Genomic DNA, 27,742 nt, shown 5'->3' with positions numbered 1-27,742 from the left:
AGATGGGAAGAGAGGGCACATGCAGCTCTCATTTCCAACTTCCCTGCATGAAGACGGGGGTAGGACATATGGCACAGCAATGACTTCACTGAGGCAAGAAATCTGCTGTTTCCTCATGAGTTTAAGAAAGTATCTGTGGCCGGGCACGGTGGCTCATGCCTGTAATCCCAGCACTTTGGGAGGCCAAGGTGGGTGGATCACGAGGTCAGGAGTTTGAGACCGGCCTAGCTAACATAGTGAAAAACCCCATATCCACTAAAAGTAGAAAAAAGTAGCTGGGCATGGTGGTAGGCACCTGTAATCCCAGCTACTTGGGAGGCTGAGGCAGAAGAGTCACTTGAATCCAGGAGGTGGATGTTGCAGTGAGCCAAGATTGCACCACTGGACTCCAGCCCAGGTGACAGTGTAAGACTCTGTTTCAAAAATAAAATAAAATAAAATAAAATATTTGCTAACCTCATAGATACGGACTGCTTGTTAAACAGAGGTGTCTCCACCTTAGCTCCACAAACAGGAGAGCACTGTTGGAAAAGATGGGAAGAGCAAAGAAATCGCCTCTGGAGAAAGATCTAAAATTCATTTGATAAATCTTCATATTTACAAAAACAACCAGAATATGTTTCAAATTGCAATAATCATCATCACAGCCTGGCAGTGAGTAGGACTCTGCCTAGGAAGGGCTATGATCTGCCAGCCCACGGCTGCCCCATGTTTTAACAAAGAGGTAAAGATTATCCCATGTCCCACTCTCTCCATTCCTTCAGCCTTAAGAAATTCATCAAGAAAGGAGGAGTTTAAAGAGGAGCAGTCCTGGCAGAGCAATCACCACACTTCTCTTCACAAACACCATGGCTCTTTGGAAGGAATCCTATACCTAGGCATCTCGTCAACACTTTTGGAGTTTTGATCTGAAACTGGCTTGAAATTGTGTGCTGTGCGCTTTTTCCTTTATTCAGGATAAAAAGAAGAAAGTTGGGAGGTGGTTAAACACCCTTATCCCCTCAAAGCCTTTACAGAAATTACAGGGATCTTCTTCCAGGGATCAGAGAGAAAGAACTGAGGCGGGGATAATGTGCTAGCAAGTCTGTCCTGGTGAAAGACAAGGGGAAAGAAAACTGCCAAGTTCAGCCATCCCATTTCCAGCATGAAGAATGGGGGTCTTCATGCAAGTTTCAATCGTGAAAGCCAACATTAGCCCATTGAAAATCCATCCACCCAATTCTGGAGTGGAGAGGTTGCTGCAGTCCTCAACTGTCTGAGGCACTAATGCCAATTCATGAGGAAGGGGAAGGAGATGAGGTCCTTCTTCAGGAGGAAGATGGAGAGCTCCCCCCGTTTCCATTACATTCCTTTTTGATGGCCAAGTAGAAGAAAACTCAGCATTGCTGGGGCAAGGGCTGACATCTTAGGATCACAGAGATGGCAGAATCTTGTTTCAGGTCTTCTGAGACTTTGTGCTCAATGGGTGAACTCTTACTCTGCAATGTCAAGTTTTTCCAAGGTTGTACTTGTAGTTAAAATTTGCAAAGTCTCTCCAACTACAGGTGAGAAACTGGGGTCAGGAATAGGTGTGCCCTCACTGATTTCCTCCAATGGTGGAGTCTGAGGTAAAACATTAGGACAAACAAGGTGAACACCTAGCTCCTCTTCTGCCTTTGTTGTGGCTTGTGCCTTGTGTTCCCCTGAGACCGATGGCTGGTAAGTAATGCAAGAGTTGTCATTGGAGCTTGCTCACCCAGAGAAAAATGAGCCAGACTGAAACTTTTTGGAAGGAGAAGGCTTCAAGGGGACCTTCTTCCTTTTTTGAGACAGGGTCTCACTCTGTTGCCCAGGCTGGAGTGCAGTGGCACAATCTCGGCTCACTGCAACCTCCGCCTCCCAGGCTCAAGTGATTCTCCTGCCTCAGCTTACCAAGTAGCTGAGATTACAGGTATGCACCACTACCACCCAGCTAATTTCTGTGTTTTTAGTAGAGATGAGGTTTCACCATGTTGGCCAAGCTGGTCTCAAACTCCTGACCTCAGGTGATCCATCTGCCTTGGCCTCCCAAAGTCCTGGGATTACAGGCATGAACCACCACACCTGGCCGGGATCTTCTTAAATGCTGTGTTGCACATGAAGCACTGGAACCGTTCAGTGTAGAAGCCTGGGCGACGCACTGAGACAGTGTCCCCATCACGTACCAGGGCTTTTCGAGAGTGCTCCAGCTTCTTAACAAACCTGTAAGACTGTAGAATGTCAGTGATGCCAATACAAAGCAGGATCCTTTTCCCTCTACTCTCCTGGGCAGGGATGCCACCCGTATGGTCATCAGTCTCCATGGGGCTGCCCCGTCAAGCCTCTCCCTGGATGGATTCCATGGCTGTGGAATACAGAGCCTTTGGGGGAGCTGGTCTTCAAGTGTCAACTGAGCATTGTGCTTCACTGCTTAGGGGCTTTCGTGCACGATCTATGTTGTGGATTGACATCAAGATGCTATAGTCCATTATCTCAAAGTCACGCTGCAGGGTCTTACAGAAAGCGTTGTACATGTCAGCATCCAAAAAAAAAAAAAAAAAAAAAGACCATTAGGATGCTTTGTAAGAAGTCTAGGTTTTTAAATGTGGGAAGAGGCTTCTCTCGCTCTTTCTGGGAAGCCTGCTTTTTGTAGGTTGAGCCCTTGAAGTCAAATTTGATACGCATTTTGACCAGTCTTAGTAAGAGATTCTTCATCACCACAATCTGAATGTTCTTGCCGCCTGCCTGCACACAGCACAGTCCATAGAATTTAGGCAGAAAAGTCCAAGGGTTCTGGTTGAGGTGGATGTGGTATCCTGGAAGCAGCTTCTGCAGAAACTCCGCCTCTTTATGTTGGACTGTTTTAATAATGAATTCATCGTGGCTGGACACATATAACAGGGAACCATCAGCTCCAGAGCTACTGAGTTCAATCAGCGGCTCACTGCAGAGGGAGTACAAGCCATCATCAGGGCAGATACCAAATAGCTCCTGAAAGTAGCAGAAGGCAACAGGTGCATAGGTCTTGAAAGGAAAGTCACTGCTGTGATGAGCAGGGGTCAGGTTGCTCCCTTCACTGGGGAAGAAGAGACTCTCCACCACGCAGAAATCTTGCATGTGGACATCATGCTCCGGTGTGGGACCCAGGCTCCCCACAGTGTGAGTAATGCCCAACCAGACGCACATTTCAAGGCTGATGTGGTTGTCTTTCTACAGGTTGTCTCTCCTGAGGAATCAACACCTCGATGGCCTATTTTCTTGATGGGCATGCCCGAGACACAAGGCACCTCAGACGCAACCAGTCTCTTGATTCCAGATGCTGAGGACGAGGTACAGGAAGCAACCCCAGGATCAAAGGATGAAAAACCGACTGCTCAGGAAGCCCTGAGGAGGCTGACGCCATCTTGGCAGCCCCTCCCCTCGGCGCCCTGGCCTCTTCCGATCCGGCTTTTCCTCTGCTCCAGTGGAATCTTCCTTCCCCAAGCCCCTTCACAGAACCCGCGTCTGCGCCACCTCCCGGCCCGGCGGACCCCCCGCAGACGCGTGGAACCGGCTCTGGACCAGCTCAGGGAGGGCCCCGCCATTCACCTGGCCTGGGGAGAACTCCCGCCTCAAGGCCCGCCGCGAGTTTCCTGGCTCTCCACAGGGGGCATTTTCCCCTTTCACAAAAGACTAAGCCCCCAGGAACAAGCCACACCTGGAAAACAAAAGGGGCATGAAAAGCCCCAGCAGAGCGAACGCCCAGCTCCGTCCTCCTGGACCGCCTGTTTATGCCCAACCTGGCAGCTCCACTCGGGTGGCCCAGAAAAATCCGAGCACTGCTGTAATAGATTTTATTATGAAATTACAATCACGAGCCTAGATATCCACTAAAAAGCAATCAAATCAAACATAATTAGTCAATCTAATTAATTTAAATTAATGTTTATTCACTCATTCACTGTTCATCTGCTCACACTTGCTCACACACTGATAACAGCAAGCGCCAAAGGCTTAAGAAAAATAGTGAGAGAAAAATAAAATTGAGATGCAATATGCAAATCACTTGCTGACTATGTGTTCAAAGAGACAGACAATCACTGCTCGTCCTGGGCAGAGAGCCAATGTTCCCTAGGACCACAGCTGAAAAATCACTCGTTTTGTGGAAAGTTGGGTCCTAGGAATTGGGGTACGAGACTGGACATTTTTAAAGGGGAGAAAAATAGAAAGTAGCCAGCACAGCCAGTGATATTTGAGGAGCACAGACATGAGCGAGGTGCCTCGGGACAAGACCATGAGCCGAGGGCGCACCTGGAGACTCAGTGATGACCTAAGGTCCTGGCCAAGTGCACAGATCCTCACTGCTAGCTCTGCCTGAGCCTCTGTCCTGAGCCTCCATCTTCAGTCAGTAACTGCCTGCTGGCCGTTTCCACCTGCATGTCCGGCCATGATTCAAACACTAAAGCTCATCCCGGAGCAGCACACCCTCCGAACACCCCATTTCAGGAAACAGTGCTACGACCTTCCGTCCTGTTGGTCAGGCTGTTCCCATCCCTTCCCTGATTACCCAGGCTCAGACACGTCACCCTGACAACTATTCTTAGTTAACAACTCTCTAGTCAGTCTCTTTCATTCCCATTCTTTCAGTCTTCAACGTAGTCTTTGTCCTCTAATCCCGCCACTCAAACGTGTGTGACAGGATCTCCTGCTTGGGTTTTCCCTCTAATCAATTCTGTATGCTCCCATCATAGTCGCAGAATGCACAGCAACAAACTGAAGATACTGAGATACCTGCTTCACTGCTTATAATTCCTTGTTTCCTAAAATTTTAAATCTGTGGGTCCTCCCTTCTTTTTTTGGTGGACACTTACTACTAACTCAATGAACAAGTGTTTTATAGAACACCCTTTAGGGAATGTGTTCCTAGCACAAAGTCCATACGCTTTTGTTTGATGTTGAAGGCTTTCTGCAAACCTCCTGTATCTCCTGCTCCAATGTTATCTCTCATTATTCCCTTTTACTTACGTTCTTTGAATGTGCTACATACAGCCTCCATGTGTGTTTCTGTGTCCTCCATGACCAAGGAATATCATCTCTATGTTTCTGGGGTTACTTAATGCTCTGTCTTAACTCAAAGGCCTGGCCCTCTTCACTTCATCCTTAACAGGACCCCTGACAGCTCAATCACCCAGGAAATGTCTTTCTGCTGATTCCTGTGTCACTCAATGTCTGGGCCACTCATGGCACTTTGGGGAACTTCTACTGGTAGAGGTTATTTTGTCTCATCAGGGGCTGGTAGCTCTTCTTCAGTAACTCAGCCTGACATCTGCTCTTGCTGGGGCTGCAGACATCTCAAAGATTCTATCATGTCTTCCATCTGTCCCACTGTGCAATCTGCTCCTCTTCTGTGGAGGCTCTTGGCAGGCCCACCATATTCTAGCTCAGCTCCTATTTGTACCCTGCCCAGGATATGGAATATTTCTGGTTTCTTTCATAGCATGCCACACAGGAGCTGTGGGAAGCTTAAGACTAATGATTTTCTCTCCTTGCCCAATCACTGTCTTTATTCTGTTAGAATAACACATATTGGCTGGGAAATGAAGGATATTCCCAGAATTCTTTTTTTTCTTTCTTTTCTTTAGAGACAAAGTTTCACTCTGTTGCCCAGGATGGAGTGTGATGGTACAGTCATAGCTTACTGCAGCCTCAAACTCCTGGCTCAAGTGATCCTCCTGCCTCAGCCTCCTGCGCAGCTAGGACTACAGGCATGCATTTTTTTTTTTTTTTGGTAGAGACAGGGTCTTGTATGTTGCCCAGGTTGGTCTCTAACTCCTGGGCTCAAGCAATCCTCCCACCTCAGCCTCCCAAAGCACTGGAATTACAGGCCTGAGACACTGCACCTGGCCTATTCCCAGAATTCTAAATGGGGATGGGGCACACATCCCTATGCATCCAGCATCATCCTCAGCCTGCCCAACAGCCTCCCTGGGCTCTGTCATTTCAGTCTAGACGGTCAACAGCAGCAGAAGCCAAGATACACTGCTCTGATGTCTCGTTTCTCCTCCTTCCCAGTCTCCAGGCCAAAGGGCTCTCTTTTCTTCCCCTGCCTGCAGGAGGCACTTTCTCTGCCTTTTCTCTTCAACATGGATTTTCCCCCCTCTCCTCTACGATTTCAAGAAGACAGAAGGACAACTGGAGGACATGCTCTTCACAGAGGCAAAGAGTTTTTTTAAAACTCTCAGTTTAATATTTTCAAAATATCAATGTATAACACATATGTCTGTGTTTTATAAATTATAAAGCTTGTAAAAATAGAAGGGGTATAAATATTATTAGTAATTACTTGAAGAAATTGAAAGTGAGGAGAAAAATGTTAAAGACAGTCTTGCCTTTTGTCCAAGTCAGCCACTGCTGTGCTCTGGGCCCAGCGAGGACAGCAGAGGATCCGACTCCATCCTCCAATCACTGCAAAGATCCTACAAGGGTGGCGGCTGACGAGCAGGGTTGGCAATCCTGCGAGTTCACTGCCAGCTGGAGAGAGGATACTTCCCTCCATCGTGATTGCTGTTTATGAACTTCCAGACCCAGGTCTAGGGTCTGCCAGGGATTGGCTGCATGCTTCAGTTCTGAGAGGTCCACACTGAAGAGTCACAGTGAGCCTCTCTGTCCCTTGTTTATCACAAAAACCAAGTGTTTCACCCTGTCATGGGCACATCCGTCTGAGCCTGACCCACCCTCAGCACCCCATCTCACTACAGAAGCCAGAAATTCTAATGCCCAAGCAAAACAGAGATTTGGGCCAAAATATGCTCTAAAGTCAAGGCTCGAGTTTCTGAAGAAGTAGATTTATGTTACTAAAATTAGCATCTTTCCAAATTAGATCATAATCTGTAAAGCATTAACTGCCACAGCCTGAGCCTGAGTTTGGGTTCCTTGGTGAGAGGTGGTCAGTCCTTCTCAATAACAGACTGAAGTTTTGTAGGTGATGGGGCTTTGGGTGGGCAAATCCTGATGTTGACCTTCCTCTCATAATGCAGTCCTACAAAACAAGACTCAGAAAGGTCTCAAGCACAGTCTTAATCAGCATTCAAGTGCAGCAGCCGCCTGACAATTTAGTCATCCTTTAATTAATGACCTCAACGTGCACTGTGTTTGAGTGGGTGCCAGGCAGTGCCCTAGGAATGCAAAGCTGAGTGAGACAGGGCCTCTTCTCCGGAACACTCACATCTGATCCTAAACAGAGACTTGCAATTCCAAGAGTTAAGTGCTCTTATAGAGGGAAGCACCGGGCAATTTCCTGGACTCTGCTCCCACAGCTTTTATATAACACTGAAGACCGAAACCCATGTTGAGCTCCACCTCCACAGAAACAAACCATCTCATTGACTTTATCCATCTCAGTCCAATACAAATCCAGGAGTACATAAAGTTCAGCTAACATTGAGCACTGTCTTTATTTGGTGTTGTATCTGAGTTGACATTCTATGTTTGGAACACTTGGACACATTTTAGAAATTTTTGTTAGTCAAACAAATTATATTCAGGGACTGAATTCCAAGGCTGGTGATCCCCCCAATGCTGAGTCCACCTGAGGAATCATTAGAACTGCCCCTTTCTCCAGGGATCCCATGAAAACTTCCTCAGGGTCACAGATTCTCTTACCAGGGCCTCTAGCACAATTCTAAAAGCTCAGCAGCCGCCCTTGCTGTTCAGAAGCCTGAGTTACCTCAGCAATGGGCAGGTTGAGAAGCGACTCACAGGCGTGTCTCTGTCACAGCCCAGGATGTGGGATGGAGGTCCATTGCAAACCCTGGGCCTGCAACGCCCGTAGGTGGGGATGGGGATTCCAGGCCTCCTTGGAGGATGACCAGCACAGCCACATTAACGTGACATCTCGAAGCTGGAGGAGAGAAGGAGAAGACTACTCCCAGCATGATGAGCCTGGGCCTCTTTCAGCGCTAGCCAGCATCAGAGGGATTTCTCCGGGTGTCTTCCTCAGGGCTACCTGTGGCTGATCGGGAGCAGGGAGCTCTGCGCTAACCTCTGTCCTCTTAAAACACCTGAGGAATTGACTCCTTTCCTGTCTGCTCCCATAGTGACTAAACCAATTATAAAGAAACTAAGAGGGAGCCTGGGGGCCCCATAGAAAGTGGCAAACAGTCCATCGCTCTGGGCCAGGCCTGCTCTGAACCTCCTGCAGGCATTTGTGTGTCTTCAAAGCCCTCTAATAGTCAATCCATCATATGCTTAACATAAACTGTTATTCTGTACTGTGTATAGTATACAGATATAAAATCCTAAATCATACTAAACCACAAGTCATTATCAGATGCCTGTGCAGCTGTCTCACACACACACATTGAGTGTCTTCACAGCAGACACTTCCAGGATGGGTGCCACCTCCCTCTTGGCTTCTACCCTTCCCAGGGCACCCGTTTCTCAAGTCACAGCCCAGCCCTTGCCTGGCTGTCCTCAGAACGTCCTGCCCTGTTGCCCTAAGGCAGGCAGAAATCCCATCTTCTCCTTCTGAAGCTGGAGGAAAGAAAGCACATGCAAATTCTAAAACACTCCAAGTCCTAACTCTTTACAAGTCTTGCAGAAATTTTTATACCTGACTCATTCTTGTAATCTCATGACGTATCAGGAATTGGAAATGAACTGCAGCTAAGTGTGAGGGGTTAGGAACAGGAATCGGAGGCTCCTGTAGAGATGAAATGAGGGGACGGGGTGCCATTGGCAGATGATGGGAGGAAGCTCAGCCAGGAAGAGGTCAGAGGTAACTGAAATCAGGCATTCCAGCGGGGGAGCAGAGACTCGGAGGCACGAAGCCTTGGGAATTCTCGGTACAGGTAGCAGAGGTCAACCATTGACTTGGAGAGGACGCAACCTCCTGGCAGGGCTCCGCTAACTGGATAGAGGCGAAGACTCAGTCTAGGAGTAAAACTGCCAGCACCAGTGAGGTCTGAGCTGGTCAAGATTACTTGGCTCACCTCTGAGTCAACTAATGTAAACTCGAGTTCTTCAAGTTCTCCAACTCTCAGCCTCCTTCCCAGGTCTCAGAGCAGAACCCAGACTGAAGGTGAACTCAAGGACTGCCAGCTGTGTGCAAAGCGTGGCCTTCAGATCAGGAAATGGGGCTGGTCATGACAGTTTTACGATGTTTTGCTTGCTGCAAGAATTCACAGTCTGTCATTATTAGTGTCAGACACCAAAATGGAGCCTCCTTTGCTGTGTATTGCAATAAAGACCATTCTCATTTCTCTAAGTTTGCTCTTAATAACCATTAGTGAATGCTATATGGCACTTGACATCATAGCAGACACTTTTAGGGTGGTAAATTATGTTTGAAGAGAACATTTTGAAAGAGTTTAAAACTTAGTCAAGAAAACAGAATTAAATAGGGAAGGAGCATGTTTTCCTCTGTGATAACTGAGAGGAGCTCAGGGGTGCTGACAATTTTAGGTCAACAGGGAGAAGAAGTAGCATCCTCCTCCTCACAGAAAACTGTTGTGCAAATCAAGGTGCTGGGATGATGCGTGGGCGCTTAACACATTTTGTAATGAGAACATAGAAAATAGCATAAAGATAAAAACAACAGCAACCAGGCGATGACCTCTCAGGGTAAGAAATGTTACTGAATAGCTGGATCGTCCTGTGCACCTGGGTGCCTCTCTCCTGCGCCATTTCTCTTATCCTGGTTAAGCCTGTGGGGAAATGTCTGTTATCGTGTGCCCAGAACTAATTCTTGACGCCAGGACCAAAAATATTAATGATCAGTGCTTCCTTCTCAAAGACCCGCATCCTTTACAATATTTTATAGTGTGATGTTTTGGCAGGAACGATTACCATTCCAAAGTGGAACGGTGGCTGTCAATCTGGAGAGAGGATCAGACTCCCCGGGAAGGCCAGTTAAAATGCAGGCAGCTGAGAAAGTACCCCAAGTTTCTGATTCGGTAGGTCAGGGTGGAGAACCTGGGCAAGGTCCCAAGGGATGCTGATGCTGCTGGGCTGGGAACCACCCTTTGAAAACCTCTGCTGTGTGGAAAGTGGGTGGGAAAACTGAGATCTTTGACAAGCCACACCAAAGATGCAGCTGCAGACAGAGGCCAGGCTGAACTGCTTTCTGGAGAAAATCCCCACAACTCAGCAGCCCGGACAGAGGGTTGGAAGAGGTGAGTGGACATTCTATTTTATTTATCCAATCATTGTCCACTCATGCCTTGAAGTTGGAAAGGGGTAAATTCAGGGGAAATAAAGACCTTAGGACTGTTAACCTATCAAATTACATCAAGAGAAACCACGTTAACTGTATACACAGACTCCAAAAATTAGAACACACATATGAATGACAGATTCCCAGCAGAATAGTAAGGGACTCTAGAATGTTTCATCAACTAATCTAGCCTTCAAAATAATTATAAGAAGAGTATCTGTCTGTCCACAGTGTGTCTTTTGGGGAAACTGATATAGACAAGATGCTAGGGCTAGATGCACCATTGGTCTGACCGAATGTGACCATCATGCTCTTAAATTTCTATCAGTCATTGTCTGGGAGAATGAAAATATACTGGCATCTGGATGCTTTGATAGAAAGAACATAATCACTTTTCTGTATCTTGAGCTAGTACCAACCAGGAACTTTACTTGTCTTAATCCCTTAAAATTTTATTTGTTTTTGTTTGTTTGTTTGTTTTAGATTTAGGGCCTCACTATGTTGCCCAGGTTGGTCTTGAACACCAAGGTTCAAGTAATCCTCCCACTTCAGCCTTCCATGTAGCTGAGACCATAAGCATGAGCCACAGCACCTGGCTTGTCTTACTCCCTATTTTGTCCAAATAATTGCCACATAGAATGCACTTAATATATATACTTTGAATATATACTTTGCCAAGACAATCTTAAGTCAAAAGAACAAAGCTGGAGGCATCACGCTACCTGACTTCAAACTATACTACAAGGCTACAGTAAGCAAAACAGCATGGTACTGGTACCAAAACAGAGATATAGACCAATGGAACAGAACAGAGTCCTCAGAAATAATACCACACATCTACAGCCATCTGATCTTTGACAAACCTGACAAAAACAAGAAATAGGGAAAGGATTCCCTATTTAATAAATGGTGCTGGGAAAATTGGCTAGCCATAGGTAGAAAGCTGATCCTTTCCTTACTCCTCATACGAAAATTAATTCAAGATGGATTAGAGACTTAAATGTTAGACCTAATACCATAAAAACCCTAGAAGAAAACCTAGGTAATACCATTCAGGACATAGGCATGGGTAAGGACTTCATGTCTAAAACACCAAAAGCAATGGCAACAAATGCCAAAATTGACAAATGGGATCTAATTAAACTAACGAGCTTCTGCAAAGCAAAAGAAACTACCATCAGAGTGAAAAGGCAACCTACAGAATGGGAGAAAATTTTTGCAATCTACTCATCTGACAATGGGCTAATATCCAGAGCCTACAAAGAACTCAAACAAATTTACAAGAAAAAAACAAACAACCCCATCTAAAACTGGGCAAAGGATATGAACAGACATTTCTCAAAAGAAGACATTTATGCAGCCAACAGACACATGAAAAAATGCTCGTCATCACTGGCCATCAGAAAAATGCAAATCAAAACCACAATGAGATACCATCTCACACAGTTAGAATGGCAGTCATTAAAAAAGGAAGCAACAGGTGCTGGAGAGGATGTGGAGAAATAGGAACACTTTTACACTGTTGGTGGGATTGTAAACTGGTTCAACCATTATGGAAAACAGTATGGCGATTCCTCAAGGATCTAGATCTAGATGTACCATATGACCCAGCCATCCCACTACTGGGTATATACCCAAAGGATTATAAATCATGCTTCTATAAAGACACATGCACATGTATGTTTATTCTGGCACTATTCACAATAGCAAAGACTTGGAATCAACCCAAATGTCCATCAGTGACAAACTGGATTAAGAAAATGTGGCACATATGCACCATGGAATACTATGCAGCTATAAAAGAGGATGAGTTCGTGTCCTTTGTAGGGACATGGATGCAGCTGGAAACCATCATTCTCAGCAAACTATCACAAGAACAGAAAACCAAACACCGCATGTTCTCACTCATAGGTGGGAATTGAACAATGAGATCACTTGGACATGGGAAGGGGAACATCACACACTGGGGCCTATTATGGGGAGGAGGAAGGTGGGTGGGATGGCATTGGGAGTTATAACTGATGTAAATGACGAGTTGATGGGTGCAGCACACCAACATGGCACATGTATACATATGTAACAAACTTGCACGTTGTGCACATGTACCCTAGAACTTAAAGTATAATTAAAAAAAGAAAAAAATGCAAAAAATATATATATACACTTTGGTCTATAGTTTTCTTATGATGTCTTTGTCTGGTTTTAGTATTGGGGTAATACTGCCTCATAGAAACAGTTAGAAAGTTTTCCTTCCTCTTCTGTTTTCTGGAAGACTGTGTAAAGGATTAATATTAATTCCTCTTTGAATGTTTGGAAGAATTTATCAGCAAAGTCATCTGGGCTTGTGCTTTTCTTTGTGGAAAACGTTTTGATTACTAACTCAATTTCTGATTGTAGGTTAACGCAGATTTTTCTATTTCTTCTAAAGTCATTTTTGGTAGTTTGTGCTTTTTTCCAAAAAGTACTTTTCCATTCCATCTAAGTTATCAAATTTGTTGGCATACAGTTTATTTTAGTCTTACTTTAAATCCTTTTTTATTTCTGTAAAGTTAGTAGTATTGTATCCTATTTCATTCTTGATTCTGGTAATTTGAGTCTCCTTTCTTTTTCTCCTGTTCCATCTTACTAAAAATGTGCCCATTTTCTTGATCATTTCAGAGAATCAACTGTTGGTTTCATTTATCTTCTCTATTGCTATTCTGTTCTCTATTTATTTTTGCTGTAATATTAATTATTCTGTTTTCTGCACTTCCTTTTTATAGTTTCTTAATGTCAAATGTGGGCTTATTCACTTGACTTTCTTCATTTTTAACATAGATGTTTAATGGTTATAAATTTCCATCTAAGCACCGTATTAGCTACATTCCATAAGTTCTGGTGTGTTATGCTTTATTTTACTTTATACTGTCTTTGATAGATGTTTTGAGGTCATAAAACTGTTGCTTCTGTAGTATTTTTACAGAAGCAGAAATACTGATTTGTCTGTAAGCTAAAGCTCTAAGGTCTGGCTGTGGGGCTCCTGCAATGCATTGCACACATTGTACTGAGAGTTGGTGTCATTGGTTCGAGCCTTTAGATTCTGGGGTCTGGACAAATGGTCATGGTGAGGACTGGGAACCTAAGCGTGGCCGCAGTGCCTGGCCCCATCCTCCCTGCCCTAACTGTGCCTACTGGCCATGCTGGAGGGTCAGACCCTCCAGGAATTCATAGCCCTGTCCTCTTTCCCAGGCTCTGCATCTGGTAAATAACAATTAAAATTAGCAACATCCTAAAAATAAGGGTTATTAACATTAACATTATAATTAATATATGTAATTAAAGCTACTACATAAAGGAGAAATCCTTTTGTATGCAAAGTGTACAAGGAAAATTCGGTGTGTTTTTGGTAAGGAAGGTTAAAAGAAAGGCATGAGACTGTGATGTTTGTTGAGAAAAAGATAATTTTATCTAGTTTAGAAGTTATTTTTGCTGTTTCAAATTGAAGGGGAAAGGATATAGATAAAACTAAATAAATATAGAAAGTTTGGGAAAAAACTTTTAAGAGGTTATAAAAGGTTTATCAAAATCTTATGTATTCAAAAGCTGACTGGGATTGCATTGATTTGTTTGTAAGATTTTATTAAAATTAATTTTGGTATTAATAATACACTGATGCAATCGTAAAATTTGATTTTCTCTTTTGAATGAGATTTTCATGTAGTAAAATATTTTTTACTCACCTTTTGAGTAAAATTTTTTTTCTCTTTGTGGGAAGTGTGATTTTTTTTTGTTGTTGTTATCCTTTAAGTTCTAGGGTACATGTGCACGACGTGCAGGTATGTTACACATGTATACATGTGCCATGTTTTGAGTAAATTTCAAGAGGGCGGGAAAGAGAGATTGACTTTAGTAGTTCTCTTGATTGTTTAGAAAACTGAATCACATCTCTCTTAAAGAGTAAAAGTTTCAGCTTTTTAAATTTTTTGAATTATCACTTTGACTAAATGAATGACTATTATTTTGCAGTGACGTATGATCTCACTTTGGTCAAGTATTGTAAGTTTTTCTTATTTTAATATCAGATGTTTTAAACCTTTGATATTTGACAAACCTCAAAATCAAATTTCTAAATTCAGCCTTTTTGACTTCAAACTGACATTTTGAACATTAGAGCCCTGGAAATCCGAGAGAGACATATTAGACGTACTTGGTATATTAAAATTATACAGAAAATATTGTCAAACAATGGTGTTTAACTTTGAGTTATATTTGTATAAATGTGTTGTTAAAGCATTCCAGAACTGTATTAGATTCCTAAATTTCCGATGTCTCAGTATATGTTATCAATTATAATTATGGTTGTTATGTTAAATTATTGTAGGCCACAGAAATAACCACAGCTTATTGTCAATTATGCCTTTAACCATGACCATATTAAGTCTTGTCCACAGTCAGTTACTTAATTCTCATGTATTTTTCTGAAAACTCTTTTTAAGCAATTATAATCCTAAAGTGTTGAGTCTTCAAGGAAGTTCACAAAAAGGATGGAAAAGATAAGCACTCTTGAATACCAGTTTCTGGTAACTTTAAAATAATATTATTTGGAATGGGTAAGAATTCCCAGAACTCTAATAAAGAAAGTAACTGGTTTATAAGACTATTAACCCAAGCAGGACAAGAATTAATTGAATTCCAAAAAAATACTTTGCCAGATTTTCATGCTAAATCTGTCAGTACTGATATTGTTAAAATATGCAATTTGAATATACTTCATGGTCCAAATCAAATTACCTATGATAACCCAAGTAACAAACAGTACTGTGCATTTGCATTAGAGTAACAAAATTGGTACTTAAGACAATATAAATCCAATATTTAGCATGGGCTCATGTAGAACCTGGGTGGCCACCTGCTTCTTCCTGAGTTCTAAAAGGTATTATTATTAAAAGCTCTGTGCTCCATGACTTGTCATGGAAGAGACAAAACGATCTAAATAGAAAATACATGTATATATTAGTGTGGTGACTTCTAAATTCCTAAAATGGTTTCTAACCGAAGTTTGGTTTGTCAAATCCATAATCCTGAGAAGACAATAAAAAATTTAGGTAAATTTTTGCCACCTATATGGCATTTAAACATTTGTAGAGGGATTCCATTTAATTGCCATTTTCAGTGCATGTTTACTAGTTGTATAGAAACCTTTGCATGCAAGAAGGCTGATACTTCAGTAGCTAAAAGCTACACACACTAGTAAAGGTTTTTCCTTCGTGGGGCATTCCTGGATAAATATTTAATGACAGAAGTACTTGTTTCAATGGGTGAGTTGTAAAACAGTTAGGTAAGGTATTACAGATGCAATAATATCAGGCAAAGCTAACTGAGTCAACTGGATTGCCTTAGTTAAAGGTATTACAGATTGATGACAATCAGGTCCACTTCTAGTGGAAAACACAAGTTGACCCCTTATGAAGTAGTCACTGGAAGGCCTGTGCCCCTAATAATAAATCTCATATTTTTTGCTCCTAAACTCTGATTTATCTAAATGCAGTTAAACTGTCATGCTTTATGCCAAATTATATTTTCACCAGGTGACGGAAGCTTTCTACAGTCCACTGACGGAGAACAATCAAATCCTCATGATCTACAACCTGGAGAGTGGGTGCTCAAACAATGACGTCAGAGAAAGACTATATTTGCCATCCACACTGAAGCGGAAGCACTGGGGGTGTCAAACCGTGGGTCTGTAGTCTTACAACTCAGAAGGTCCCCTCCAGACTCTTTTTTTTTTTTTTTTTTTTTTTTTTTGAGACAGAGTCTCGCTCAGTCACCCAGGCTGGAGTGCAGTGGCCCGATCTCGGCTCACTGCAAGCTCCGCCTCCCAGGTTCTCGCCATTCTCCTGCCTCAGCCTCCCAAGTAGCTGGGACTACAAGCGCTCGCCCCCACACCCGGCTAATTTTTTTGCATTTTTAGTAGAGATGGGGTTTCACCGTGTTAGCCAGGATGGTCTCGATCTCCTGACCTCGTGATCCGCCCGTCTCGGCCTCCCAAAGTGCTGGGATTACAGGCTTAAGCCACCGCGCCCGGCCTCAGACTCTTGAAACAGTACAACCGTTGTTGATTTTATGGTAAAGACAACCAGAGAAGTTTCTCCCCCGAAGCAGACAGCATTCTAGATGTGGGCAGCTTTCCCAAATTCATGGATCAAGACTCCTCTACCATCAGGAAACTTACCCCTCTTTTTTTTCTCATGCCTCTGTGAACAATAGAACTTGGAAAGGGGTCTTGTGTGCACCCACAGGGTATACTTTTATTTGTGGTGGATTTCACGGCCAGCCTTATACATGGGCAAACTTATGCTGCAGTGGATGGAAGATGAAGGGCTAATGCAGGCTAGAAATTTTAATGGTACTTCTGTTGCTCTAGTCAGACAGTATCAGAACATTGGCCCTCTCCTCTTAATCTGCATCAGACGTCAAAAACAGCATGCAGGAGGCCCTCCTCTTTCTGGGTGGGCATGATTTTTAAGTCTCCTTTATCACAATTTAAAGTAAATGAGGTAATAGTTAGAAATGTATCCCTCATAATAGGTTCTGGCTGATTCTATTACAAAGGCCATGGTTGTACAATAGGTTTGTTTAAATTCTCTTTTTGACTATAATTCTTATGTGTGCTTATTCTAAGAAAACTAAAATCATGGTATTTCAAAGACTACAGATGATTCAACAAGTGCCAGCAGCTACATAGATCAAGGACTTGGTTGAGGGCTGATTTTTTTTGGCCACTCTGTGGTGCCATCCCAGTTTGGCTTTTGGGTGCTCTTAAAATCCCTCACCGAGATGTATTCTCTTTCTTCTCAATGTTGACAAGGCTATTTGGGAATAAGCCTTCGCATAAACAAGGACATCTTGACACTCAGACTTTGATCATCGATGCTTTCAAGAAGAAAGCTTTTTGATCAAAGAGGGAAAATGAGAATGTGTGTGTGTGTGTGTGTGTGTGTAAAGTATGTGTATATATGTGTGTGTATATTTATATGTGTGTGTATGTGTACAGATATGCCTTTTATCTGAGGAACTGGAGCCCTTTTAAACTATTAGGCCTGAAGAGGCATTAAAAATGAGACAACAGTCACGTCCTACTTCCCCCAACCCTTGAGCTACGTAATTGTCTCTTTAAACTGCTTGTATTGCCACATATAACTATAAATTAACCTAACTATGCCACATGCCAGACACCATAACCCACATCCTATAGCTCAACAATGTATAGCCAATCACTAATCAATGTTATTTCTGCAAACCAATAAGAATTCCTGACAAAAACGGTATCAGCCCATCCCTTGTCCCCCTTTTTGTCTTTAAAAATCTGCTTGTAACAAAGACTGAATGAAGCACTCCCCAAGGCAACTTGGAAGTGTGTCCCAGGCAGCTGTCCTCAACCATGGCCCAAGTTAACTCTCTATATTAATTTTGCCTCAGCTTCTTCCTTCAGGTCAACAGCTAATATGCTGAATTTTTTATTTCTGTCATTCTATTTTTCAATTTCAAAAGTTTTCCTTGGCTCTATTTTACAATTTCGATGAGTTTATTAATATTCTCTATTTGATGAGACTTAATTCCTGTACTTTTCTTTAGTTCTTCACACCTGGTTTACCTTAATTCTTGGGCATATTTATAATAGCTGATTTAATGCCTTTCTCTACTAACTCCAGTATTTAGGTCCTCAGAGACAGTTTCCGTTGACTATGTTTTCCTGCTTTGGGCCAAATTTTCTTTTTATTTGGAAGTGTCCTCAGTTATGTTGAAAACTAAGCATTTTAAATAATATAATGTAGCAACTCTGGAAATCAGAATACTCCCTTCTTCACAGAGGCTGTTCTGTCTGTTTGCTATTTGTTTTGTGACTTCCTGGGCTAATTCTGGGGAGCCTGTGTTCTCTGTGGTAAGTGGCCACTGGAGTTTCAGTTGGTTTGGAGGTCAGCTAATCACTGAACTAGATGTCCTTAAATGTGTTGAGTCTTCCCGCTGCTGCCGTGGGGCTCTATTTCCTTACCCGCCTGGCAGGCTGTTTAGAACCCTGTCTTCTGCATCGCTTCCTGCCTGAGGCAATCACGAGGTAAGAGGTGTGGACCCCGGCAGCACTCTCGTAGGCCTGTACAACCCTGCACCTGTACAGGACTTTATTCCGGGGATTAGCTTGGATCTTTTCAAAGCCCCTTCAGGGTATCTCAGTCTTCAGACCTCAGATTGTCCTTTTTTTTCTTGTCCTTTTTTTTCTTTGTTTGTTTGCCCCTAATGCTAGTGTTGCCTCAAGCATCTGCTGTCACTGATTTTTTTTTTTTTTTTCAATAAATACCCCAGGGGAAAAGCTGTCCTCATTGAGTGAGCTCTGAGTCAGGTCAAGTAAAGACAAGCCCTTGAGTGGAGGTTTCCAGGGAACTTCCAGACATGTCTGTGAAAGGAAAATAAAATCTTGGGACCCCAAACTCACTATGCCAAAGGAACATTGAGCGTGGGTACTGAGTCATGTAAAAAAGAAAACTGCTTTCCTTTTGTTCTCAAACAGATGGCTGCAACATCGAAGGCTGCACAGCTCCCCAGGCCTCCCTCACAAACTGCTCACAAGGAAATTCCTTGTAGGCCCCCAAATCTTTGATAATACATATTCGCCCTCTAAATGAACCGTAAAGCAGAGTTGTGTTGAATCTCACCCTGACAATCTAAATTAACAGCTTGTCTCACAGGTATGGGACAAAGTCAAGACTAGAAATTATTCCTCCACCCACCCTGAGGTAAATGTATATTTGACATCTTCCTTACACTATGCTTACTTCATCTTATGCAAAATGTAGACCCACTGGCGGGCTATGAGATGAAGGCATAGCTGACTTTTCCCCCACTCCTCTCTTTCCACGTGTCAAATGTGGATTCAGCAGGCACTAATCGGAGCCTCATAAGAATGCAACTGGTTGACTCACAGCCCAACTCCTGCTCTTTTCTTCTTACTTCCTTTCCCTCCGGACCACTCTTTCCCCCTTAAATATTGAAGTCCTAAAAACAGTGTTTGGAAAAAGCACAGGCCACAGATCCTACTGTAACTTGTTTTCCTTTTTCCCAGGCATTTCCCCAACTTTGGCAAAATAAACTTTCAAAACTACTGACATCTGCCTCAGACACTTTTTAGTTTACGTATCCAATGTCCAATCCCAGAGAGTTACCTGAGACAGGAGTTGGGGAGCTCAGACCCATGCTACCCCCTCTAGTGGCTGGTAGGCTGCTAATTTCCACAGCAATCATAATTGTGTGGCTGCCAGTTTTCAAGGCTACTGCAGAGCTGATGGACGAGTGTTGCAGTAGGAAAAGTTAAAATGCCACAAAGCTCTTAGGAAGAGTCAGCACTTTTCTTGAATAAAAGTTCTTTGGGTTGTTGCAAGAGTGGTTAATTTCTAGAGTCTTGAAAAGGTTTATTCTTACAATTTTTCCAGTATTCATACTGCCTCGTGGAAGAACATATTTTTGAGGTCCTTACTCCACCATTCCAGAAATGCTGTTTAATCTGCAGGTGGACACTTTAAAACAAAGAGCACTTACCTAGTAAAAAGTGCGTAACTACTAAAATGTCTAGTAGTTAGGGACTACTAAATCGGTAGAGAAGTAGCAAATATAGAAAGCCTGATGGGGAGTGAAAAAGACAGAAACTATTAGCTTAAAAGAGAACCTCCCACGACAAGGCTGAGATACAGATCCTTCGGGGGTGTGTGGCTTCTCCAGGCTGCGAGGACCCTTGCTGGGGGCGCAGACCAGGGGGAGTCAGAAGCGAGCACGGCCGTGCCTCTGCCCAGCCACCCACTGGAAGCCACACTGAAAGCACATCGGATGTGAAGCCGCTTCTTCTTGCTATGGTGCCTGCAGTCCCTCCAGCACCCATTACTGACAAATCCTCACATCACCAGCTGGCAAAACAGACGTTTACACTGTCCAGCTGCAGCATCACAAAACAAAGCCAAGAAAAGTGAGCATGGAGCATGAAGGCCGTATACTGATAACGGGCACTGCATCTCTTAATAATGGAAATGCCAAATGCCATCCTCCGCAGTGCACCCAGCTCCAGCCCCTCTGCCACCCATGCAGAAGCCAGCATCTGTAGGCATCCCCAAAACGGAAGGTTCTTCATTCAAATGATGTCTAGTCTTATCAAGACTCAAATCCATTTGGTCCAGGAAGCCTTCACCCTGTTAGTGGATTTCACCTTTTCTTATGCTCATCCAGTGGGTTCTTCAAACGTGTGAATTTGTATTTAGGTTTTTTGGAATAATTTTTAGAATTATTCTGTATTTTAAACCTGAATAGCTGGCAGCCTAAAGCTGGTGAGCTTTCAATTCAATAACAGAATTGGCCACTTAGGGAAGCACATTTTATAGTCTTGGAGAGTGATTCAGACTGATTATATTTGGGCGTATAACTAAGTCCTTGAGCCGCTATCTTCAGTTCCAAAATGCAACCAAGTTGCCAGCTGCTCTTCCTTACAGCAGGAAAGGGCTCCCGGGCAGAGTCGAGCAGAGTCAGAGCCGGCGGCCGCTGCAGACAGTGGCGCTCTGTCCCGCATGCTCACCGCAGCTGGCTCCCAGGGCGTCCCGCAGGGAAACTCCTGGTAGAATTTTTCAATAACTTTATTTGAGAAGTCGTCTTCCAAAAAGGCTGCCTAACTGCGTGTTTATTTATAAAACAAAGAACTGACTTGGGGAAAACATGACAACTAAAAACAGTTGGCCGTAGGATACTGTAAAGAACAACCACTTGAACTATTTTCCTGCAGGAGTTTGACTGCTTCAGAGAGCGTGCAGTTGCCTCCGAGGTAATGTGCTGTGAATATCCTTGTCATCCTGGTGGTTTCACCGTGGATTCCCTTTATTCTCCACCTAGGAATATGATGAAAGTCACCCTAAAATTCACCTGCATTGGAATTTAAGGATGAAAAGTATTATCAACTGTAATTTTTTAGAATGTGAAATGCCAGCAACAGGGTGAAGAAGGAGCAGAAATAAAGTCACTTCAGAGCACAGGCGCTAAACCAGATCAGTGGGAGCGACGCTGCCACATACGCATTTTAATCAGTCGGGAACTTCTGCTTTTGAGGGACAAATCGTCAGTCTTGTTGGGGCAGTAGATGGGGCATAAGACAGGAAAGCCAAGATTTTAAATGATGGAACGTGGCGTTCTCCAGTTGCCAAGAATATTCTGTAACCAGGTTCTGAGGTATTGCAGGGAAATGTGTATCTTTGAGGACTTGCCAGAAGATTATTTTTGCCCTTAAGGTAGAATCGCAGACAGAAACTTTCGTTCCGTCATGTCAGTAGCTGAGGCAGCGGTGACCCCCACTGCTCTGAGGCGTGGTCTCCCACAGACGGCCCCTGAGTCCCTCTGCCTTTCCCGTTTCCAGCAGTGGGTGTTGGGCGTGTGGCTGCCTCACAGCTCGCAGGTCAGCACGCCGTGTCCCTCCAGAACAGTTTGCAGGTTTCCAGATGGTGTGAGCCACTGGGAACATTGGATGCCTGGCAGAGAAATTCCAAAAAGAAGAGGCACAGACCATGAAACTTTTCTAAGATTTAAAACTATTGGTCTCAGTTGGGGTCTTGACGTTATCCCCTCTTGAAGAGAGGATATAGGTAACTCTGCACCTTTGTTTCCGTATCTGCTCAAAAGAGGGGTGGATTAGGGATAGGCCAAGAGTCCATGACTGCCCATGACTAAGGCCAGCTTGCTTTTCCCTTTACAAATTGTGGCCTAGGACAGTTTTGTACAAACAACAATGTCTGTCAGGGGCCTGGAGGGTAACACAGGCCTGATCACTGTGAGTATCTCACTTCGTGGACTGCTGGGGTTTGAACAGTCCCACCTTCCCTACCTTTATAGCAGGCAGGCTCCACGCCCAGCTTTTACAGCTCCCTGCTGGGAAACACCCCCTACCTCTCACTCTGCTGGAACGGCTGGACCTGTGGACGAGAAAGGACCCCTCGGAAAGTGCAGAGATCTGCACGCTCAGTCTGCAGTTCATCACCCATGCTTGCTTTATGCTCCTCGCTTCAGAGCGTACAAATGGCCAGTGCCGTACCTGCAGGTCCCCTCGTGTTCCGTTTGAGTCTTTTCTCCCCGTGGACATTAAACTCTCTATGGAAAATATGTTTTGCAAAAACTATCTCCTCACTTTTAAAACTAGCTGAGAAGTAAGAATAATAGCTTTCCACTTTTATTCTTCAAAGAGATATAGCACTTGGCCAATTCAAGGGTAGAAACTCTCTCTCTTAACTGCTTTTTAGGGCCTAGTGTAACTTCAAATTGAGACTATCCTCAAAGACACATGGGCTTAGGAACCGAAAATAATTCTGTTTTCGGCAACCACCACTTCTGAGCAAACTCGGATCTTTATCCAGGTCTAATCGCAAAGGAGTATAAAGGCCAGGGGAATCATTTTTAAATGTCTGAAAAGAGTATCAATGCCCAAATTGCTAATAATTACACTCAGCTTCCTTTCAAGCAAAGACATTGAATGCAGAGGAGAGACAACATACTGTAAGGGTGAACCATCTTTGCACTTGGCTCCTTATCAAGACATTGAATGCAGAGCAGAGAAAACACACTGCAAGGCGGAGCCATCTCTGCACTTGGCTCCTCATCTGGTTTAAGAAAAGTGTCTCAAGGCCAACCTAACCTTTGGGTTGAAAAGAGGCATTTTAGGATAAGATAGCAACTTGGGCTGCCTATGGGACGTTGGCTCCTTCACGGATCTGTGTGTCAAGCTGCACACACCCTTGTGAGTTATATTCACATCACCGCGTGACACCCACAGAGACACTTCCCTCACACAGACTGATAAAAATTCCATGTTGGGCCAATTTTTAATCTGCACCCTGTAAATTCAAATTCCATGGGTAGTTTGGCTTAATACAACCAGCCCACCCCATGGCTCTCTTTGGCCCGTTAACTCCACTGGCTTCCAGGGAATTCCCACAGATCTTCCCAAGGCAGAGTCTTCCATCCCAGGCCCCACCAGCGCCTTGCCTCCACCCGTCTGGAGCCATTCCTTCTCCTTTCTGGTCCTCCTGCTAGTAGTGAGCATTAGGGAGGTCCTCAGCACTACAATCTTGGGGTTCTTTCTTTGAGGCTTATGTCATTCTGGCCTCATTACAGGAGAAACAACTAAGCCAATATAGTTATCCAGCTTTCAAGGGCTGTGGTCAGGGTGGGTGAGAGGTAGTTGTGGGAAAACAGCACCTGCCTGTCTGCTCGGCTTTCGCAGGGCAGTCCTATAGCTTAAAATCACTTTCATGTGTCATTTGTTGTTCTTCAGGACTGACATTTGATTTAAAAAAAATTATTTCCTTTCAATCAATCTTATATCTCCTTAGAGATATTATTTTTTTTTTTTGCAAATATATACCATAATTTTGTCCTCCCTAAGCTTACTTTAAAAGTAAATTAAAAAGACAGTCAATAACAGGTACTTATTAAAAACTTGTTTTATGGGAAGTGTCGCTATGCTGGGACTGAGAGATACATACAGCAAATCTCTTTCCGGAAGAATGTGTAAGAGAGTGAGCAAAGAGCAACCAGGAATTAAATCAGCAAGTAATAAGTTCACAGCGATGAGGAGGTTCACAGGAGGCCCTGGCAAGTTGGGTGGGCTGTGAGTCCCATGGCAGCCCCTGCCCAGAGCCACGGCCTGAGGCCCTGGGTCACCTTATGCTGCGGATGCAGAGTCCCCCGAGCCCAGTCACACCAGCACACTGTGCCTGCCACTGCCACGCTGAGGGATTTACTCCCTCCCTTTCTCTGAGCACATTTTGTAAATACCTTTGTTTTATAACTTATTGCTCCAACAGAATATAAACTTACATTGTGGGAATTGTTCATTTTTTAACTCCCAAGTCACAGCATCTGCCAAACACAGAATAGGTCTTCAATAAATGATGAATTGAGTTGGCCCTACTCATGAACTCTATTGGCTGGAAATGGTTTCACAAAGGTGGTAAGATTCCAACTGAGCAGTGAGGATTTGGGGTAAAATTTGGCCAGTTGAAAGCTGTAGCAAGAGTGTTCCAGTGCATGGGACTGTGAGAGCAAAGAAGGGGAAAATACAGGAGAGGGAGCTAATAAAAGGCAACTGTGAGAATGGGGCCAGATGTAAGGGACCCTGGAAGTGAGCAGATGTGCCCCCACTCTAGCTGGTAGCGACTGGGAGCGTCTGGGTCTTCGGTGTGGGACTGTGGCACACAGACGAGGGAAAGCAATTCTCACAGCAGCCCGGCGCAACGATGATGACTTTTCCTAGATTTACCCAAGCCAGGAGGCAAGGGACTGGGATGGAAGATACAGAGACCAGTATTATGAGAGACTAATCAAGTATGAGAAGGGTTGGCCTGGTAGGTTAGAAAAAATGATTTAATATAGCTGCCTTTAACTGATGTTTGAATTTATCTCCCCACGACTAATTTAGTTAAGAAATTACACAAAATCTCTGTTGGTTCTTGGAAACATGAGAATCCTTGACCAAAGGAGCTATGAGCTTCCCTTGTCTGTCCCAGTTCCCCGGGCAACACAGTAGCAACACCCAGCCAAGCCTGTGCCCAGCACAGCCAGAATTAGACGCAGTCCGCGGGTGAGCACACGTTGTAGCCTTGGGGAGAGGCCAGGGTCAGCATCAGAGGAGCAGCGCGGCCATCAGGCTCGACGCCCGCGGGCAGCTGCAAGCGGGTGAGACCCAAGTCCAGGCACCAGGAGCACAAAGCAAGATGCACAGTGGAGACGCACTGTGGCAGGTGACACAAACGTTGGCTTCACTGAGAGTCACTGGAAGGTCAGTGCTAGTGTCCTGGGCAGTGGCGTCGTGAAGACAGGGCCGGCTCTCCTCCTCCCTGCTCGGCTGCTCCCTCTCCCGGCTCCCTGCTCAGGGAACACGGCTGTCATCAGAAGGCCAGGTTCACACACTGGTCTCTCAGCAACTCCCGCGGAAAGGAGGGATTTCCACTTCCCTAGAATCCTCTCCAAACCCGGAAATTATGTGTTTCTTGGCTCCAGTAGGGCCACAAGCCCATCCCTGAACTAACTGTGGCAGCCAGAGGGGATGCAGAGCCCAGAGGGCCAGGGCCGTGTTGTGGCCACTCCTGGGAATGTGGAGAATGGGTGATTCCCCAAGGAAAATGCAGGTGCTCTCATCCTAGGAAGAATGACTGGATGCCGGACAGACAGAGAGAGAGGGAGATGCTTACCGCAGGAGAAATGGACTGTGCAGTGAACACAGGTCCCACTGGGTGCTGGTTCATGACCAGGCTGGGCCCCCCACTCAAAGTTTGTAAAGGGCTTTGGGGAGTTCAAAGAAAAGGAAGATAGTAATTTTTCTTAAGTGGTTTCCCTGCAGACTTGGAAGTAGAGGAATAAATGAAATGACTGCCCTCCACAATGCTTGCTCCTCCCTCCAAACCCCTGGTTTTCTAGTCAGATTTAAACCAAGCTGAATATACTTACTCTGGGCCAAATTAATTTATCGTTTCTTCTGGGATTAGCCTCTGGAAATATGCCATAGGAGAAATGGACTGTTAAAGTGTCCCTGGATGAAAACACACAGCCAGGATTTAGCTTTTACCATCAGCAATGCTTTGCTATCAAATCATAACGTATCATATACATGCCATTGTATGGGCATGTGTGCCAACATCATTTACACTCAGAATTATACTCAAGTCCATTACTCAATGACCTTCTAATGACTTTTAATACTAGTTTATACAGTAGTTGAACTTTTTAAAGTTTTGTTTGTGTAAGAGATATCAATGATGGCTATATTTTCATAAATCTGAAAAAAATAAGTAAACTATCCTGGAAAGATTTATTCTTAGTGAATCCAGAGTCACTGAGTTCCCATGATACTATTCAACTCTTGGAGCAGAGGCCATATTTTTCCTTCATTTTCTTTGTTATTTTATAGTAGCCAAATATTAAACTAAGAGTTACATATGCAGAAGCAAAAACAACACACCTCTCAAATCAGTGGACTCAGACTATTGCTGCCATGAGTGCAGGCGTCTGGTCTCCTTCAGGACTGTGAAATATCGTTTGACATTGGGTTCTGGGTGCCGTAAATTAAGAGGCCCACTGAGAGGTCTGGAGTGGCCAATGGGAAAGGGATAGAGCTCACTAAACACGCAAGGGAACTCGTGAACTCAAAGGAAAAATGACACTTGCATGTCCACGATGGGGAGGAGGAATTGTTCTGTTCTAGAAGACCCCCAAGGAGAAGTGACAACCAAGGAAAAGAAAACTCAGGAAGAGATTTTGGCTCATTCAGAACTGTTCAAAGCTGCTCTGGCTGGCCTTTGGTTGAAAGCATGAGGGATTTCTTAGCCCTGAATGGGCTCAAGAGGAATGTGGATGATCACAAAATAATCTTGTTATTAAAAAGAATCCTACTGCTGGGTGCAGTGGCTCACGCCTGTAATCCCAACACTTTGGGAGGTTGAGGTGGGCAGATTGCGAGGTTAGGAGATCGAGACCATCCTGGTTAACACGGTGAAACCCCGTCTCTACTAAAAATACAAAAAATTAGCCGGGCGTGGTGGCGGGTGCCTGTAGTCCCAGCTACTCGGGAGGCTGAGGCAGAAGAATTGCTTGAACCCAGGAGGTGGAGCTTGCAGTGAGCCGAGATCGCGCCACTGCACTCTAGCCTGGGCGACAGAGCGAGACTCCATCTCAAAAAAAAAAAAAAAAGAAAGAAAAGAAAAGAAAGAAAGAAACGAACCCTACTATGCAAAACTAAATTCTTCACCTGTGCCTGGGACTCTGTCCTTCCACAGGATTTTGATCAGCCAATCAGTTTCAACCCACTTCCTGCCATCCTCGTTGCCACCACCGTCATTCCTCTCCTGGACTATGTAAAGGAAAATAAGCTAATCAGCTTCAACATCTATTTCTCCATCAGCCAATCAGCTTCAATATCTATTTCTCCATCATCTCCTCCCATTATGATGCAGGTTTCTCATTCTTAAAAACAAGCATAAACCAAAACCTGGCACTTCCCGTATCTCCTTCAGCTGCCAGCCTTTCTCCTGTCACTTAGAGCCACACTTCCTGTATGCGTTGTCTAGATGCAGTCGGCATCATTTCACCCTGAACACACCTCACAAACCACTCAGCCTGTGGACCACTCCTCTGAGTGTGACCTTGCCAAGGTCATTCATGATTTTCATGTCAATCAATCCAGTGGACACATGTCAGTCCTCAAGTTGAATGATCTCTCATGGTGACTCTTGAGACATTCATATCCCTGAGGCTCCCATGACTACATTTTGCTGCTGTTCTTACCATCTTCCCGACCACCACTGCTCAGTCTCACTCGTTATCTCTTCCTTTTCTACCCACTCCTTAAAGCAGAAGCCCAAGAACGTGAATTTGAACAAGGATCCCAAGTGATCTGACACCACGATTCAGGGGTCACACATGAAAGAATGCTGCCACCCATGGAACCATTCAGGGGCACACGTGGAGAACACGGCTGTACATGGCGGTGTTGGGGGCCACACG

At 44.2% G+C, this 27,742-nt stretch overlaps 1 pseudogene; it reads right to left on the bottom strand.

Moving 5' to 3' along the window:
* Positions 1 to 1,263: 1,263 nt before the first annotated feature.
* LOC111535770 lies at positions 1,264 to 22,230 on the bottom strand (annotated as a pseudogene).
* Positions 22,231 to 27,742: the final 5,512 nt, after the last annotated feature.

The sequence above is a fragment of the Piliocolobus tephrosceles genome, chromosome 8, assembly GCF_002776525.5.
Source record: "Piliocolobus tephrosceles isolate RC106 chromosome 8, ASM277652v3, whole genome shotgun sequence".
Classification (NCBI taxonomy): domain Eukaryota; kingdom Metazoa; phylum Chordata; class Mammalia; order Primates; family Cercopithecidae; genus Piliocolobus; species Piliocolobus tephrosceles.
This window is presented reverse-complemented; position numbering and strand designations above follow the sequence as displayed.